The sequence below is a fragment of the Triturus cristatus genome, chromosome 8 (assembly GCF_964204655.1).
Source record: "Triturus cristatus chromosome 8, aTriCri1.1, whole genome shotgun sequence".
Classification (NCBI taxonomy): Eukaryota; Metazoa; Chordata; class Amphibia; order Caudata; family Salamandridae; genus Triturus; species Triturus cristatus.
The window spans coordinates 736,551,149-736,568,798 of record NC_140591.1 but is presented as its reverse complement, the minus strand read 5'-3'; the positions used below and the strand labels follow the sequence as shown (position 1 = coordinate 736,568,798).

Below are 17,650 nucleotides of genomic sequence, written 5' to 3'. Positions count from 1 at the left end.
AGTAAGAGACACACATGACACCTTTTTATAAAAGTCATCGGTTTCTTTGTTACTGTGTACTTTCAAAGCATGGGGCTTTCACACGTCAGGTAAACCTGATTACCACTACACAACAAAAGCAGATGCAGCTTTCTTATCTATGTCGTGATAGAACAGTTGTGAATTGAGTAGAAGAAGGGCCCTGATGTGATACTTATTACATGCAGCCTGTAAGATAGTCAAACATGCAGGCTAGGAAGGAAGATGCAAATATCAATGTATTAGAAAAACACCTAAAGGCGAGTGATATGCTTTCATTCATGCATGGCTAGGAAAAATCGCCATACTGTTGCAAACATTCTTACACCACCAACTGGAAATAAATGATTCTGACATTAAACGTAAAGGTGACAATGCATTTGTATCATCACCTTGAGAAGGATCATCTTGGAATTGAGCCGAGGGCCTCTGCACTCAAAGCCAGAAACACTCCACTAAAATAAGATTCCTGTTGGTGCCAACAATTCTCCATGTTAATGCTTGTTCTAGGTGAGCAGTGAACCGATTGCAGGGCTCTTTTGAAAGCAAGGTCTGAGAACCAACAGATACATCCACACGCCGATTACTTTAGTGTTTTGAGAGAATTCCCTTTCTTGGAACGAGATTGCATGAAATAATCTTCAGGGCTTGGACAATTCCATGGCAAAACGGCACCTATCAACATTGTAGCCAACACAATATAACAACTGTTTCTGCCCGGTTTCAAACCGGGGACCTTTCGCGTGTGAGGCAAACGTGATAACCACTACACTACAGAAACAGATACCTACAGTTGATTTTTCTGTAATGAAACTGCTCCGAACTGGCTATTCCATGGGCCTCTGGCTTTAGATTTCTTTCATGCAACCTGCCCGACATCCCTAGCTGAACGCTCGTACATGCCATGCAAGACCAGATGTTTGGTATTAGCTCAGACTGGGCAGGGCTGAAGCATGAGACTCTAGCAAAGAATTATCCACTACTGCAAAGAAAAAATTGATGTTGGTTTTGAAACGCAAACTTCAAAACAACTTGAAAAGAGTACCAAGAAAAGGGCTCGTCCGGGATTTGAACCCGGGACCTCTCGCACCCAAAGCGAGAATCATACCCCTAGACCAACGAGCCCTCAAAATCCTCTTACCTCTCAAAAGCTAATACCGGCTCTAAGCCCGCAATGAAGATCATGCTGGTATCTTTATGATGCTTGGTCTGTGAATACGCATGAAAGTCAGTCTCAACTTACCCTTTCTCAAACGATAGCACTATCATTTACAAGTGTCTCCTTTTATTCCGTCCCAGCTTTGGACACGTCTTACAGGAAGTCAGCCCTTATTTATATATTTCTGCAGTGGCTGAAGCTTAATGAGAAAGAGTAACAAGTTGTTCATAACAACATAAGAAACACATTGTGCATTTTCTCTCAAATACTCCTTCACTTTGTGCCAAAAGAAATACCAAGGTGAATACCTAGGCCACAGATTCAAGCTAAAGATCTTCCTGCTGAATGCAAGGCGCAATAAAAACTGCATATCGCTGGACTAAAGCATTCCTTGCATAGCCTCTAACATCATAACATAACTGAGCTGCTAGCAGCAAGCTAACCAATACCTTTCTGAAATGAGAATGACATGTGCTTATCTGCTCAATCAGTGCTCAATCAGTGCTCAATCAGGCGAGATTTAGAAAAGGTGGAAAGGGTCCAAGTGGATGCCCCTTCCTTTTTAGGGTGGGTCCTGCTGACTATCATAGGATTGCTTGTAAAAGTGGTCAGGGTCAGAGGAAAAGCTGCCAACACTTCTTAGCGTTCTCTATAGATGCAGCCATTTTCTGTGACTGTAATTTCGGCCTTTTCCCAGAAGTCTCTATTCTGCCTATGCAAATTAACAAAAGCAGTGCTTATTCCTCACTTGCTCAAAGGTCCTTCCTGTCCAGAAAGCTCTGATTAAGCATGCTTATTTTCTTTTTCTGGGATATTTTAAATTGTTTCGCTGTCCAGTCTGTGGCAGTAGAAAGCTGCTTATGATGCCAGGTTTTGATGAATCCCCATGGTACAAGTACAGAGGAATATATCAGTCTCTAGGATATGGAACTTTTAGCTAACACATCACAATATGTGATGCTTGCCAAGAAAACACTACATTCTGGAGCGCTGATGATCAGAACATTCTGCTCCTGAAGGATAGAAAAGACAGCTTGATTGAAATAAAGTCTGTTTATATTGACGCTCTCTCTCTCCCTATATATACATACATGCGTACACACACACACACAGGTATGTCATGCATTTCTTCAGATTTGTTTCAACCATTTACCATTTATTGGAGAATCCCTACTTTTCAAGTGACTGCAAATGAAGTCATCTCTGGCACTTTTTGTGCAAAGTAAGAGACACACATGACACCTTTTTATAAAAGTCATCGGTTTCTTTGTTACTGTGTACTTTCAAAGCATGGGGCTTTCACACGTCAGGTAAACCTGATTACCACTACACAACAAAAGCAGATGCAGCTTTCTTATCTATGTCGTGATAGAACAGTTGTGAATTGAGTAGAAGAAGGGCCCTGATGTGATACTTATTACATGCAGCCTGTAAGATAGTCAAACATGCAGGCTAAGAAGGAAGATGCAAATATCAATGTATTAGAAAAACACCTAAAGGCGAGTGATATGCTTTCATTCATGCATGGCTAGGAAAAATCGCCATACTGTTGCAAACATTCTTACACCACCAACTGGAAATAAATGATTCTGACATTAAACGTAAAGGTGACAATGCATTTGTATCATCACCTTGAGAAGGATCATCTTGGAATTGAGCCGAGGGCCTCTGCACTCAAAGCCAGAAACACTCCACTAAAATAAGATTCCTGTTGGTGCCAACAATTCTCCATGTTAATGCTTGTTCTAGGTGAGCAGTGAACCGATTGCAGGGCTCTTTTGAAAGCAAGGTCTGAGAACCAACAGATACATCCACACGCCGATTACTTTAGTGTTTTGAGAGAATTCCCTTTCTTGGAACGAGATTGCATGAAATAATCTTCAGGGCTTGGACAATTCCATGGCAAAACGGCACCTATCAACATTGTAGCCAACACAATATAACAACTGTTACTGCCCGGTTTCGAACTGGGGACCTTTCGCGTGTGAGGCGAACGTGATAACCACTACACTACAGAAACAGATACCTACAGTTGATTTTTCTGTAATGAAACTGCTCCGAACTGGCTATTCCATGGGCCTCTGGCTTTAGATTTCTTTCATGCAACCTGCCCGACATCCCTAGCTGAACGCTCGTACATGCCATGCAAGACCAGATGTTTGGTATTAGCTCAGACTGGGCAGGGCTGAAGCATGAGACTCTAGCAAAGAATTATCCACTACTGCAAAGAAAAAATTGATGTTGGTTTTGAAACGCAAACTTCAAAACAACTTGAAAAGAGTACCAAGAAAAGGGCTCGTCCGGGATTTGAACCCGGGACCTCTCGCACCCAAAGCGAGAATCATACCCCTAGACAAACGAGCCCTCAAAATCCTCTTACCTCTCAAAAGCTAATACCGGCTCTAAGCCCGCAATGAAGATCATGCTGGTATCTTTATGATGCTTGGTCTGTGAATACGCATGAAAGTCAGTCTCAACTTACCCTTTCTCAAACGATAGCACTATCATTTACAAGTGTCTCCTTTTATTCCGTCCCAGCTTTGGACACGTCTTACAGGAAGTCAGCCCTTATTTATATATTTCTTCAGTGGCTGAAGCTTAATGAGAAAGAGTAACAAGTTGTTCATAATAACATAAGAAACACATTGTGCATTTGCTCTCAAATACTCCTTCACTTTGTGCCAAAAGAAATACCAAGGTGAATACCTAGGCCACAGATTCAAGCTGAAGATCTTCCTGGTGAAGGCAAGGCGCAATAAAAACTGCATATCGCTGGACTAAAGCATTCCTTGCATAGCCTCTAACATCATAACATAACTGAGCTGCTAGCAGCAAGCTAACCAATACCTTTCTGAAATGAGAATGACATGTGCTTATCTGCTCAATCAGTGCTCAATCAGGCGAGATTTAGAAAAGGTGGAAAGGGTCCAAGTGGATGCCCCTTCCTTTTTAGGGTGGGTCCTGCTGACTATCATAGGATTGCTTGTAAAAGTGGTCAGGGTCAGAGGAAAAGCTGCCAACACTTCTTAGCGTTCTCTATAGATGCAGCCATTTTCTGTGACTGTAATTTCGGCCTTTTCCCAGAAGTCTCTATTCTGCCTATGCAAATTAACAAAAGCAGTGCTTATTCCTCACTTGCTCAAAGGTCCTTCCTGTCCAGAAAGCTCTGATTAAGCATGCTTATTTTCTTTTTCTGGGATATTTTAAATTGTTTCGCTGTCCAGTCTGTGGCAGTAGAAAGCTGCTTATGATGCCAGGTTTTGATGAATCCCCAAGGTACAAGTACAGAGGAATATATCAGTCTCTAGGATATGGAACTTTTAGCTAACACATCACAATATGTGATGCTTGCCAAGAAAACACTACATTCTGGAGCGCTGATGATCAGAACATTCTGCTCCTGAAGGATAGAAAAGACAGCTTGATTGAAATAAAGTCTGTTTATATTGACGCTCTCTCTCTCCCTATATATACATACATGCGTACACACACACACACAGGTATGTCATGCATTTCTTCAGATTTGTTTCAACCATTTACCATTTATTGGAGAATCCCTACTTTTCAAGTGACTGCAAATGAAGTCATCTCTGGCACTTTTTGTGCAAAGTAAGAGACACACATGACACCTTTTTATAAAAGTCATCGGTTTCTTTGTTACTGTGTACTTTCAAAGCGTGGGGCTTTCACACGTCAGGTAAACCTGATTACCACTACACAACAAAAGCAGATGCAGCTTTCTTATCTATGTCGTGATAGAACAGTTGTGAATTGAGTAGAAGAAGGGCCCTGATGTGATACTTATTACATGCAGCCTGTAAGATAGTCAAACATGCAGGCTAGGAAGGAAGATGCAAATATCAATGTATTAGAAAAACACCTAAAGGCGAGTGATATGCTTTCATTCATGCATGGCTAGGAAAAATCGCCATACTGTTGCAAACATTCTTACACCACCAACTGGAAATAAATGATTCTGACATTAAACGTAAAGGTGACAATGCATTTGTATCATCACCTTGAGAAGGATCATCTTGGAATTGAGCCGAGGGCCTCTGCACTCAAAGCCAGAAACACTCCACTAAAATAAGATTCCTGTTGGTGCCAACAATTCTCCATGTTAATGCTTGTTCTAGGTGAGCAGTGAACCGATTGCAGGGCTCTTTTGAAAGCAAGGTCTGAGAACCAACAGATACATCCACACGCTGATTACTTTAGTGTTTTGAGAGAATTCCCTTTCTTGGAACGAGATTGCATGAAATAATCTTCAGGGCTTGGACAATTCCATGGCAAAACGGCACCTATCAACATTGTAGCCAACACAATATAACAACTGTTTCTGCCCGGTTTCGAACCGGGGACCTTTCGCGTGTGAGGCGAACGTGATAACCACTACACTACAGAAACAGATACCTACAGTTGATTTTTCTGTAATGAAACTGCTCCGAACTGGCTATTCCATGGGCCTCTGGCTTTAGATTTCTTTCATGCAACCTGCCCGACATCCCTAGCTGAACGCTCGTACATGCCATGCAAGACCAGATGTTTGGTATTAGCTCAGACTGGGCAGGGCTGAAGCATGAGACTCTAGCAAAGAATTATCCACTACTGCAAAGAAAAAATTGATGTTGGTTTTGAAACGCAAACTTCAAAACAACTTGAAAAGAGTACCAAGAAAAGGGCTCGTCCGGGATTTGAACCCGGGACCTCTCGCACCCAAAGTGAGAATCATACCCCTAGACCAACGAGCCCTCAAAATCCTCTTACCTCTCAAAAGTTAATAACGGCTCTAAGCCCGCAATGAAGATCATGCTGGTATCTTTATGATGCTTGGTCTGTGAATACGCATGAAAGTCAGTCTCAACTTACCCTTTCTCAAACGATAGCACTATCATTTACAAGTGTCTCCTTTTATTCCGTCCCAGCTTTGGACACGTCTTACAGGAAGTCAGCCCTTATTTATATATTTCTGCAGTGGCTGAAGCTTAATGAGAAAGAGTAACAAGTTGTTCATAACAGCATAAGAAACACATTGTGCATTTTCTCTCAAATACTCCTTCACTTTGTGCCAAAAGAAATACCAAGGTGAATACCTAGGCCACAGATTCAAGCTAAAGATCTTCCTGCTGAATGCAAGGCGCAATAAAAACTGCATATCGCTGGACTAAAGCATTCCTTGCATATCCTCTAACATCATAACATAACTGAGCTGCTAGCAGCAAGCTAACCAATACCTTTCTGAAATGAGAATGACATGTGCTCAATCAGTGCTCAATCAGTGCTCAATCAGGCGAGATTTAGAAAAGGTGGAAAGGGTCCAAGTGGATGCCCCTTCCTTTTTAGGGTGGGTCCTGCTGACTATCATAGGATTGCTTGTAAAAGTGGTCAGGGTCAGAGGAAAAGCTGCCAACACTTCTTAGCGTTCTCTATAGATGCAGCCATTTTCTGTGACTGTAATTTCGGCCTTTTCCCAGAAGTCTCTATTCTGCCTATGCAAATTAACAAAAGCAGTGCTTATTCCTCACTTGCTCAAAGGTCCTTCCTGTCCAGAAAGCTCTGATTAAGCATGCTTATTTTCTTTTTCTGGGATATTTTAAATTGTTTCGCTGTCCAGTCTGTGGCAGTAGAAAGCTGCTTATGATGCCAGGTTTTGATGAATCCCCAAGGTACAAGTACAGAGGAATATATCAGTCTCTAGGATATGGAACTTTTAGCTAACACATCACAATATGTGATGCTTGCCAAGAAAACACTACATTCTGGAGCGCTGATGATCAGAACATTCTGCTCCTGAAGGATAGAAAAGACAGCTTGATTGAAATAAAGTCTGTTTATATTGACGCTCTCTCTCTCCCTATATATACATACATGCGTACACACACACACACAGGTATGTCATGCATTTCTTCAGATTTGTTTCAACCATTTACCATTTATTGGAGAATCCCTACTTTTCAAGTGACTGCAAATGAAGTCATCTCTGGCACTTTTTGTGCAAAGTAAGAGACACACATGACACCTTTTTATAAAAGTCATCGGTTTCTTTGTTACTGTGTACTTTCAAAGCATGGGGCTTTCACACGTCAGGTAAACCTGATTACCACTACACAACAAAAGCAGATGCAGCTTTCTTATCTATGTCGTGATAGAACAGTTGTGAATTGAGTAGAAGAAGGGCCCTGATGTGATACTTATTACATGCAGCCTGTAAGATAGTCAAACATGCAGGCTAGGAAGGAAGATGCAAATATCAATGTATTAGAAAAACACCTAAAGGCGAGTGATATGCTTTCATTCATGCATGGCTAGGAAAAATCGCCATACTGTTGCAAACATTCTTACACCACCAACTGGAAATAAATGATTCTGACATTAAACGTAAAGGTGACAATGCATTTGTATCATCACCTTGAGAAGGATCATCTTGGAATTGAGCCGAGGGCCTCTGCACTCAAAGCCAGAAACACTCCACTAAAATAAGATTCCTGTTGGTGCCAACAATTCTCCATGTTAATGCTTGTTCTAGGTGAGCAGTGAACCGATTGCAGGGCTCTTTTGAAAGCAAGGTCTGAGAACCAACAGATACATCCACACGCCGATTACTTTAGTGTTTTGAGAGAATTCCCTTTCTTGGAACGAGATTGCATGAAATAATCTTCAGGGCTTGGACAATTCCATGGCAAAACGGCACCTATCAACATTGTAGCCAACACAATATAACAACTGTTTCTGCCCGGTTTCAAACCGGGGACCTTTCGCGTGTGAGGCAAACGTGATAACCACTACACTACAGAAACAGATACCTACAGTTGATTTTTCTGTAATGAAACTGCTCCGAACTGGCTATTCCATGGGCCTCTGGCTTTAGATTTCTTTCATGCAACCTGCCCGACATCCCTAGCTGAACGCTCGTACATGCCATGCAAGACCAGATGTTTGGTATTAGCTCAGACTGGGCAGGGCTGAAGCATGAGACTCTAGCAAAGAATTATCCACTACTGCAAAGAAAAAATTGATGTTGGTTTTGAAACGCAAACTTCAAAACAACTTGAAAAGAGTACCAAGAAAAGGGCTCGTCCGGGATTTGAACCCGGGACCTCTCGCACCCAAAGCGAGAATCATACCCCTAGACCAACGAGCCCTCAAAATCCTCTTACCTCTCAAAAGCTAATACCGGCTCTAAGCCCGCAATGAAGATCATGCTGGTATCTTTATGATGCTTGGTCTGTGAATACGCATGAAAGTCAGTCTCAACTTACCCTTTCTCAAACGATAGCACTATCATTTACAAGTGTCTCCTTTTATTCCGTCCCAGCTTTGGACACGTCTTACAGGAAGTCAGCCCTTATTTATATATTTCTGCAGTGGCTGAAGCTTAATGAGAAAGAGTAACAAGTTGTTCATAACAACATAAGAAACACATTGTGCATTTTCTCTCAAATACTCCTTCACTTTGTGCCAAAAGAAATACCAAGGTGAATACCTAGGCCACAGATTCAAGCTAAAGATCTTCCTGCTGAATGCAAGGCGCAATAAAAACTGCATATCGCTGGACTAAAGCATTCCTTGCATAGCCTCTAACATCATAACATAACTGAGCTGCTAGCAGCAAGCTAACCAATACCTTTCTGAAATGAGAATGACATGTGCTTATCTGCTCAATCAGTGCTCAATCAGTGCTCAATCAGGCGAGATTTAGAAAAGGTGGAAAGGGTCCAAGTGGATGCCCCTTCCTTTTTAGGGTGGGTCCTGCTGACTATCATAGGATTGCTTGTAAAAGTGGTCAGGGTCAGAGGAAAAGCTGCCAACACTTCTTAGCGTTCTCTATAGATGCAGCCATTTTCTGTGACTGTAATTTCGGCCTTTTCCCAGAAGTCTCTATTCTGCCTATGCAAATTAACAAAAGCAGTGCTTATTCCTCACTTGCTCAAAGGTCCTTCCTGTCCAGAAAGCTCTGATTAAGCATGCTTATTTTCTTTTTCTGGGATATTTTAAATTGTTTCGCTGTCCAGTCTGTGGCAGTAGAAAGCTGCTTATGATGCCAGGTTTTGATGAATCCCCAAGGTACAAGTACAGAGGAATATATCAGTCTCTAGGATATGGAACTTTTAGCTAACACATCACAATATGTGATGCTTGCCAAGAAAACACTACATTCTGGAGCGCTGATGATCAGAACATTCTGCTCCTGAAGGATAGAAAAGACAGCTTGATTGAAATAAAGTCTGTTTATATTGACGCTCTCTCTCTCCCTATATATACATACATGCGTACACACACACACACAGGTATGTCATGCATTTCTTCAGATTTGTTTCAACCATTTACCATTTATTGGAGAATCCCTACTTTTCAAGTGACTGCAAATGAAGTCATCTCTGGCACTTTTTGTGCAAAGTAAGAGACACACATGACACCTTTTTATAAAAGTCATCGGTTTCTTTGTTACTGTGTACTTTCAAAGCATGGGGCTTTCACACGTCAGGTAAACCTGATTACCACTACACAACAAAAGCAGATGCAGCTTTCTTATCTATGTCGTGATAGAACAGTTGTGAATTGAGTAGAAGAAGGGCCCTGATGTGATACTTATTACATGCAGCCTGTAAGATAGTCAAACATGCAGGCTAAGAAGGAAGATGCAAATATCAATGTATTAGAAAAACACCTAAAGGCGAGTGATATGCTTTCATTCATGCATGGCTAGGAAAAATCGCCATACTGTTGCAAACATTCTTACACCACCAACTGGAAATAAATGATTCTGACATTAAACGTAAAGGTGACAATGCATTTGTATCATCACCTTGAGAAGGATCATCTTGGAATTGAGCCGAGGGCCTCTGCACTCAAAGCCAGAAACACTCCACTAAAATAAGATTCCTGTTGGTGCCAACAATTCTCCATGTTAATGCTTGTTCTAGGTGAGCAGTGAACCGATTGCAGGGCTCTTTTGAAAGCAAGGTCTGAGAACCAACAGATACATCCACACGCCGATTACTTTAGTGTTTTGAGAGAATTCCCTTTCTTGGAACGAGATTGCATGAAATAATCTTCAGGGCTTGGACAATTCCATGGCAAAACGGCACCTATCAACATTGTAGCCAACACAATATAACAACTGTTTCTGCCCGGTTTCGAACTGGGGACCTTTCGCGTGTGAGGCGAACGTGATAACCACTACACTACAGAAACAGATACCTACAGTTGATTTTTCTGTAATGAAACTGCTCCGAACTGGCTATTCCATGGGCCTCTGGCTTTAGATTTCTTTCATGCAACCTGCCCGACATCCCTAGCTGAACGCTCGTACATGCCATGCAAGACCAGATGTTTGGTATTAGCTCAGACTGGGCAGGGCTGAAGCATGAGACTCTAGCAAAGAATTATCCACTACTGCAAAGAAAAAATTGATGTTGGTTTTGAAACGCAAACTTCAAAACAACTTGAAAAGAGTACCAAGAAAAGGGCTCGTCCGGGATTTGAACCCGGGACCTCTCGCACCCAAAGCGAGAATCATACCCCTAGACAAACGAGCCCTCAAAATCCTCTTACCTCTCAAAAGCTAATACCGGCTCTAAGCCCGCAATGAAGATCATGCTGGTATCTTTATGATGCTTGGTCTGTGAATACGCATGAAAGTCAGTCTCAACTTACCCTTTCTCAAACGATAGCACTATCATTTACAAGTGTCTCCTTTTATTACGTCCCAGCTTTGGACACGTCTTACAGGAAGTCAGCCCTTATTTATATATTTCTTCAGTGGCTGAAGCTTAATGAGAAAGAGTAACAAGTTGTTCATAACAACATAAGAAACACATTGTGCATTTTCTCTCAAATACTCCTTCACTTTGTGCCAAAAGAAATACCAAGGTGAATACCTAGGCCACAGATTCAAGCTAAAGATCTTCCTGGTGAAGGCAAGGCGCAATAAAAACTGCATATCGCTGGACTAAAGCATTCCTTGCATAGCCTCTAACATCATAACATAACTGAGCTGCTAGCAGCAAGCTAACCAATACCTTTCTGAAATGAGAATGACATGTGCTTATCTGCTCAATCAGTGCTCAATCAGGCGAGATTTAGAAAAGGTGGAAAGGGTCCAAGTGGATGCCCCTTCCTTTTTAGGGTGGGTCCTGCTGACTATCATAGGATTGCTTGTAAAAGTGGTCAGGGTCAGAGGAAAAGCTGCCAACACTTCTTAGCGTTCTCTATAGATGCAGCCATTTTCTGTGACTGTAATTTCGGCCTTTTCCCAGAAGTCTCTATTCTGCCTATGCAAATTAACAAAAGCAGTGCTTATTCCTCACTTGCTCAAAGGTCCTTCCTGTCCAGAAAGCTCTGATTAAGCATGCTTATTTTCTTTTTCTGGGATATTTTAAATTGTTTCGCTGTCCAGTCTGTGGCAGTAGAAAGCTGCTTATGATGCCAGGTTTTGATGAATCCCCAAGGTACAAGTACAGAGGAATATATCAGTCTCTAGGATATGGAACTTTTAGCTAACACATCACAATATGTGATGCTTGCCAAGAAAACACTACATTCTGGAGCGCTGATGATCAGAACATTCTGCTCCTGAAGGATAGAAAAGACAGCTTGATTGAAATAAAGTCTGTTTATATTGACGCTCTCTCTCTCCCTATATATACATACATGCGTACACACACACACACAGGTATGTCATGCATTTCTTCAGATTTGTTTCAACCATTTACCATTTATTGGAGAATCCCTACTTTTCAAGTGACTGCAAATGAAGTCATCTCTGGCACTTTTTGTGCAAAGTAAGAGACACACATGACACCTTTTTATAAAAGTCATCGGTTTCTTTGTTACTGTGTACTTTCAAAGCGTGGGGCTTTCACACGTCAGGTAAACCTGATTACCACTACACAACAAAAGCAGATGCAGCTTTCTTATCTATGTCGTGATAGAACAGTTGTGAATTGAGTAGAAGAAGGGCCCTGATGTGATACTTATTACATGCAGCCTGTAAGATAGTCAAACATGCAGGCTAGGAAGGAAGATGCAAATATCAATGTATTAGAAAAACACCTAAAGGCGAGTGATATGCTTTCATTCATGCATGGCTAGGAAAAATCGCCATACTGTTGCAAACATTCTTACACCACCAACTGGAAATAAATGATTCTGACATTAAACGTAAAGGTGACAATGCATTTGTATCATCACCTTGAGAAGGATCATCTTGGAATTGAGCCGAGGGCCTCTGCACTCAAAGCCAGAAACACTCCACTAAAATAAGATTCCTGTTGGTGCCAACAATTCTCCATGTTAATGCTTGTTCTAGGTGAGCAGTGAACCGATTGCAGGGCTCTTTTGAAAGCAAGGTCTGAGAACCAACAGATACATCCACACGCTGATTACTTTAGTGTTTTGAGAGAATTCCCTTTCTTGGAACGAGATTGCATGAAATAATCTTCAGGGCTTGGACAATTCCATGGCAAAACGGCACCTATCAACATTGTAGCCAACACAATATAACAACTGTTTCTGCCCGGTTTCGAACCGGGGACCTTTCGCGTGTGAGGCGAACGTGATAACCACTACACTACAGAAACAGATACCTACAGTTGATTTTTCTGTAATGAAACTGCTCCGAACTGGCTATTCCATGGGCCTCTGGCTTTAGATTTCTTTCATGCAACCTGCCCGACATCCCTAGCTGAACGCTCGTACATGCCATGCAAGACCAGATGTTTGGTATTAGCTCAGACTGGGCAGGGCTGAAGCATGAGACTCTAGCAAAGAATTATCCACTACTGCAAAGAAAAAATTGATGTTGGTTTTGAAACGCAAACTTCAAAACAACTTGAAAAGAGTACCAAGAAAAGGGCTCGTCCGGGATTTGAACCCGGGACCTCTCGCACCCAAAGTGAGAATCATACCCCTAGACCAACGAGCCCTCAAAATCCTCTTACCTCTCAAAAGCTAATAACGGCTCTAAGCCCGCAATGAAGATCATGCTGGTATCTTTATGATGCTTGGTCTGTGAATACGCATGAAAGTCAGTCTCAACTTACCCTTTCTCAAACGATAGCACTATCATTTACAAGTGTCTCCTTTTATTCCGTCCCAGCTTTGGACACGTCTTACAGGAAGTCAGCCCTTATTTATATATTTCTGCAGTGGCTGAAGCTTAATGAGAAAGAGTAACAAGTTGTTCATAACAACATAAGAAACACATTGTGCATTTTCTCTCAAATACTCCTTCACTTTGTGCCAAAAGAAATACCAAGGTGAATACCTAGGCCACAGATTCAAGCTAAAGATCTTCCTGCTGAATGCAAGGCGCAATAAAAACTGCATATCGCTGGACTAAAGCATTCCTTGCATAGCCTCTAACATCATAACATAACTGAGCTGCTAGCAGCAAGCTAACCAATACCTTTCTGAAATGAGAATGACATGTGCTTATCTGCTCAATCAGTGCTCAATCAGGCGAGATTTAGAAAAGGTGGAAAGGGTCCAAGTGGATGCCCCTTCCTTTTTAGGGTGGGTCCTGCTGACTATCATAGGATTGCTTGTAAAAGTGGCCAGGGTCAGAGGAAAAGCTGCCAACACTTCTTAGCGTTCTCTATAGATGCAGCCATTTTCTGTGACTGTAATTTCGGCCTTTTCCCAGAAGTCTCTATTCTGCCTATGCAAATTAACAAAAGCAGTGCTTATTCCTCACTTGCTCAAATGTCCTTCCTGTCCAGAAAGCTCTGATTAAGCATGCTTATTTTCTTTTTCTGGGATATTTTAAATTGTTTCGCTGTCCAGTCTGTGGCAGTAGAAAGCTGCTTATGATGCCAGGTTTTGATGAATCCCCAAGGTACAAGTACAGAGGAATATATCAGTCTCTAGGATATGGAACTTTTAGCTAACACATCACAATATGTGATGCTTGCCAAGAAAACACTACATTCTGGAGCGCTGATGATCAGAACATTCTGCTCCTGAAGGATAGAAAAGACAGCTTGATTGAAATAAAGTCTGTTTATATTGACGCTCTCTCTCTCCCTATATATACATACATGCGTACACACACACACACAGGTATCTCATGCATTTCTTCAGATTTGTTTCAACCATTTACCATTTATTGGAGAATCCCTACTTTTCAAGTGACTGCAAATGAAGTCATCTCTGGCACTTTTTGTGCAAAGTAAGAGACACACATGACACCTTTTTATAAAAGTCATCGGTTTCTTTGTTACTGTGTACTTTCAAAGCATGGGGCTTTCACACGTCAGGTAAACCTGATTACCACTACACAACAAAAGCAGATGCAGCTTTCTTATCTATGTCGTGATAGAACAGTTGTGAATTGAGTAGAAGAAGGGCCCTGATGTGATACTTATTACATGCAGCCTGTAAGATAGTCAAACATGCAGGCTAGGAAGGAAGATGCAAATATCAATGTATTAGAAAAACACCTAAAGGCGAGTGATATGCGTTCATTCATGCATGGCTAGGAAAAATCGCCATACTGTTGCAAACATTCTTACACCACCAACTGGAAATAAATGATTCTGACATTAAACGTAAAGGTGACAATGCATTTGTATCATCACCTTGAGAAGGATCATCTTGGAATTGAGCCGAGGGCCTCTGCACTCAAAGCCAGAAACACTCCACTAAAATAAGATTCCTGTTGGTGCCAACAATTCTCCATGTTAATGCTTGTTCTAGGTGAGCAGTGAACCGATTGCAGGGCTCTTTTGAAAGCAAGGTCTGAGAACCAACAGATACATCCACACGCCGATTACTTTAGTGTTTTGAGAGAATTCCCTTTCTTGGAACGAGATTGCATGAAATAATCTTCAGGGCTTGGACAATTCCATGGCAAAACGGCACCTATCAACATTGTAGCCAACACAATATAACAACTGTTTCTGCCCGGTTTCAAACCGGGGACCTTTCGCGTGTGAGGCAAACGTGATAACCACTACACTACAGAAACAGATACCTACAGTTGATTTTTCTGTAATGAAACTGCTCCGAACTGGCTATTCCATGGGCCTCTGGCTTTAGATTTCTTTCATGCAACCTGCCCGACATCCCTAGCTGAACGCTCGTACATGCCATGCAAGACCAGATGTTTGGTATTAGCTCAGACTGGGCAGGGCTGAAGCATGAGACTCTAGCAAAGAATTATCCACTACTGCAAAGAAAAAATTGATGTTGGTTTTGAAACGCAAACTTCAAAACAACTTGAAAAGAGTACCAAGAAAAGGGCTCGTCCGGGATTTGAACCCGGGACCTCTCGCACCCAAAGCGAGAATCATACCCCTAGACCAACGAGCCCTCAAAATCCTCTTACCTCTCAAAAGCTAATACCGGCTCTAAGCCCGCAATGAAGATCATGCTGGTATCTTTATGATGCTTGGTCTGTGAATACGCATGAAAGTCAGTCTCAACTTACCCTTTCTCAAACGATAGCACTATCATTTACAAGTGTCTCCTTTTATTCCGTCCCAGCTTTGGACACGTCTTACAGGAAGTCAGCCCTTATTTATATATTTCTGCAGTGGCTGAAGCTTAATGAGAAAGAGTAACAAGTTGTTCATAACAACATAAGAAACACATTGTGCATTTTCTCTCAAATACTCCTTCACTTTGTGCCAAAAGAAATACCAAGGTGAATACCTAGGCCACAGATTCAATCTAAAGATCTTCCTGCTGAATGCAAGGCGCAATAAAAACTGCATATCGCTGGACTAAAGCATTCCTTGCATAGCCTCTAACATCATAACATAACTGAGCTGCTAGCAGCAAGCTAACCAATACCTTTCTGAAATGAGAATGACATGTGCTCAATCAGTGCTCAATCAGTGCTCAATCAGGCGAGATTTAGAAAAGGTGGAAAGGGTCCAAGTGGATGCCCCTTCCTTTTTAGGGTGGGTCCTGCTGACTATCATAGGATTGCTTGTAAAAGTGGTCAGGGTCAGAGGAAAAGCTGCCAACACTTCTTAGCGTTCTCTATAGATGCAGCCATTTTCTGTGACTGTAATTTCGGCCTTTTCCCAGAAGTCTCTATTCTGCCTATGCAAATTAACAAAAGCAGTGCTTATTCCTCACTTGCTCAAAGGTCCTTCCTGTCCAGAAAGCTCTGATTAAGCATGCTTATTTTCTTTTTCTGGGATATTTTAAATTGTTTCGCTGTCCAGTCTGTGGCAGTAGAAAGCTGCTTATGATGCCAGGTTTTGATGAATCCCCAAGGTACAAGTACAGAGGAATATATCAGTCTCTAGGATATGGAACTTTTAGCTAACACATCACAATATGTGATGCTTGCCAAGAAAACACTACATTCTGGAGCGCTGATGATCAGAACATTCTGCTCCTGAAGGATAGAAAAGACAGCTTGATTGAAATAAAGTCTGTTTATATTGACGCTCTCTCTCTCCCTATATATACATACATGCGTACACACACACACACAGGTATGTCATGCATTTCTTCAGATTTGTTTCAACCATTTACCATTTATTGGAGAATCCCTACTTTTCAAGTGACTGCAAATGAAGTCATCTCTGGCACTTTTTGTGCAAAGTAAGAGACACACATGACACCTTTTTATAAAAGTCATCGGTTTCTTTGTTACTGTGTACTTTCAAAGCATGGGGCTTTCACACGTCAGGTAAACCTGATTACCACTACACAACAAAAGCAGATGCAGCTTTCTTATCTATGTCGTGATAGAACAGTTGTGAATTGAGTAGAAGAAGGGCCCTGATGTGATACTTATTACATGCAGCCTGTAAGATAGTCAAACATGCAGGCTAGGAAGGAAGATGCAAATATCAATGCATTAGAAAAACACCTAAAGGCGAGTGATATGCGTTCATTCATGCATGGCTAGGAAAAATCGCCATACTGTTGCAAACATTCTTACACCACCAACTGGAAATAAATGATTCTGACATTAAACGTAAAGGTGACAATGCATTTGTATCATCACCTTGAGAAGGATCATCTTGGAATTGAGCCGAGGGCCTCTGCACTCAAAGCCAGAAACACTCCACTAAAATAAGATTCCTGTTGGTGCCAACAATTCTCCATGTTAATGCTTGTTCTAGGTGAGCAGTGAACCGATTGCAGGGCTCTTTTGAAAGCAAGGTCTGAGAACCAACAGATACATCCACACGCCGATTACTTTAGTGTTTTGAGAGAATTCCCTTTCTTGGAACGAGATTGCATGAAATAATCTTCAGGGCTTGGACAATTCCATGGCAAAACGGCACCTATCAACATTGTAGCCAACACAATATAACAACTGTTTCTGCCCGGTTTCAAACCGGGGACCTTTCGCGTGTGAGGCAAACGTGATAACCACTACACTACAGAAACAGATACCTACAGTTGATTTTTCTGTAATGAAACTGCTCCGAACTGGCTATTCCATGGGCCTCTGGCTTTAGATTTCTTTCATGCAACCTGCCCGACATCCCTAGCTGAACGCTC

The 17,650-nt window shown here is 41.7% G+C and overlaps 5 non-coding genes across 5 annotated transcripts; all 5 read right to left on the bottom strand.

Moving 5' to 3' along the window:
• Nucleotides 1–1,071: 1,071 nt before the first annotated feature.
• TRNAP-UGG (transfer RNA proline (anticodon UGG)) lies at nucleotides 1,072–1,143 on the bottom strand. The gene has a single exon. It is a non-coding gene; the product is annotated as a tRNA-Pro (tRNA).
• Nucleotides 1,144–5,511: 4,368 nt separating this feature from the next.
• Nucleotides 5,512–5,584, bottom strand: TRNAV-CAC (transfer RNA valine (anticodon CAC)). Its single transcript has one exon. It is a non-coding gene; the product is annotated as a tRNA-Val (tRNA).
• Nucleotides 5,585–8,246: 2,662 nt separating this feature from the next.
• On the bottom strand, nucleotides 8,247–8,318 carry TRNAP-UGG (transfer RNA proline (anticodon UGG)). Its single transcript has one exon. It is a non-coding gene; the product is annotated as a tRNA-Pro (tRNA).
• Nucleotides 8,319–12,686: 4,368 nt separating this feature from the next.
• Nucleotides 12,687–12,759, bottom strand: TRNAV-CAC (transfer RNA valine (anticodon CAC)). The gene has a single exon. It is a non-coding gene; the product is annotated as a tRNA-Val (tRNA).
• A 2,659-nt stretch (nucleotides 12,760–15,418) lies between these two features.
• TRNAP-UGG (transfer RNA proline (anticodon UGG)) lies at nucleotides 15,419–15,490 on the bottom strand. The gene has a single exon. It is a non-coding gene; the product is annotated as a tRNA-Pro (tRNA).
• Between the last annotated feature and the right edge of the window lie 2,160 nt (nucleotides 15,491–17,650).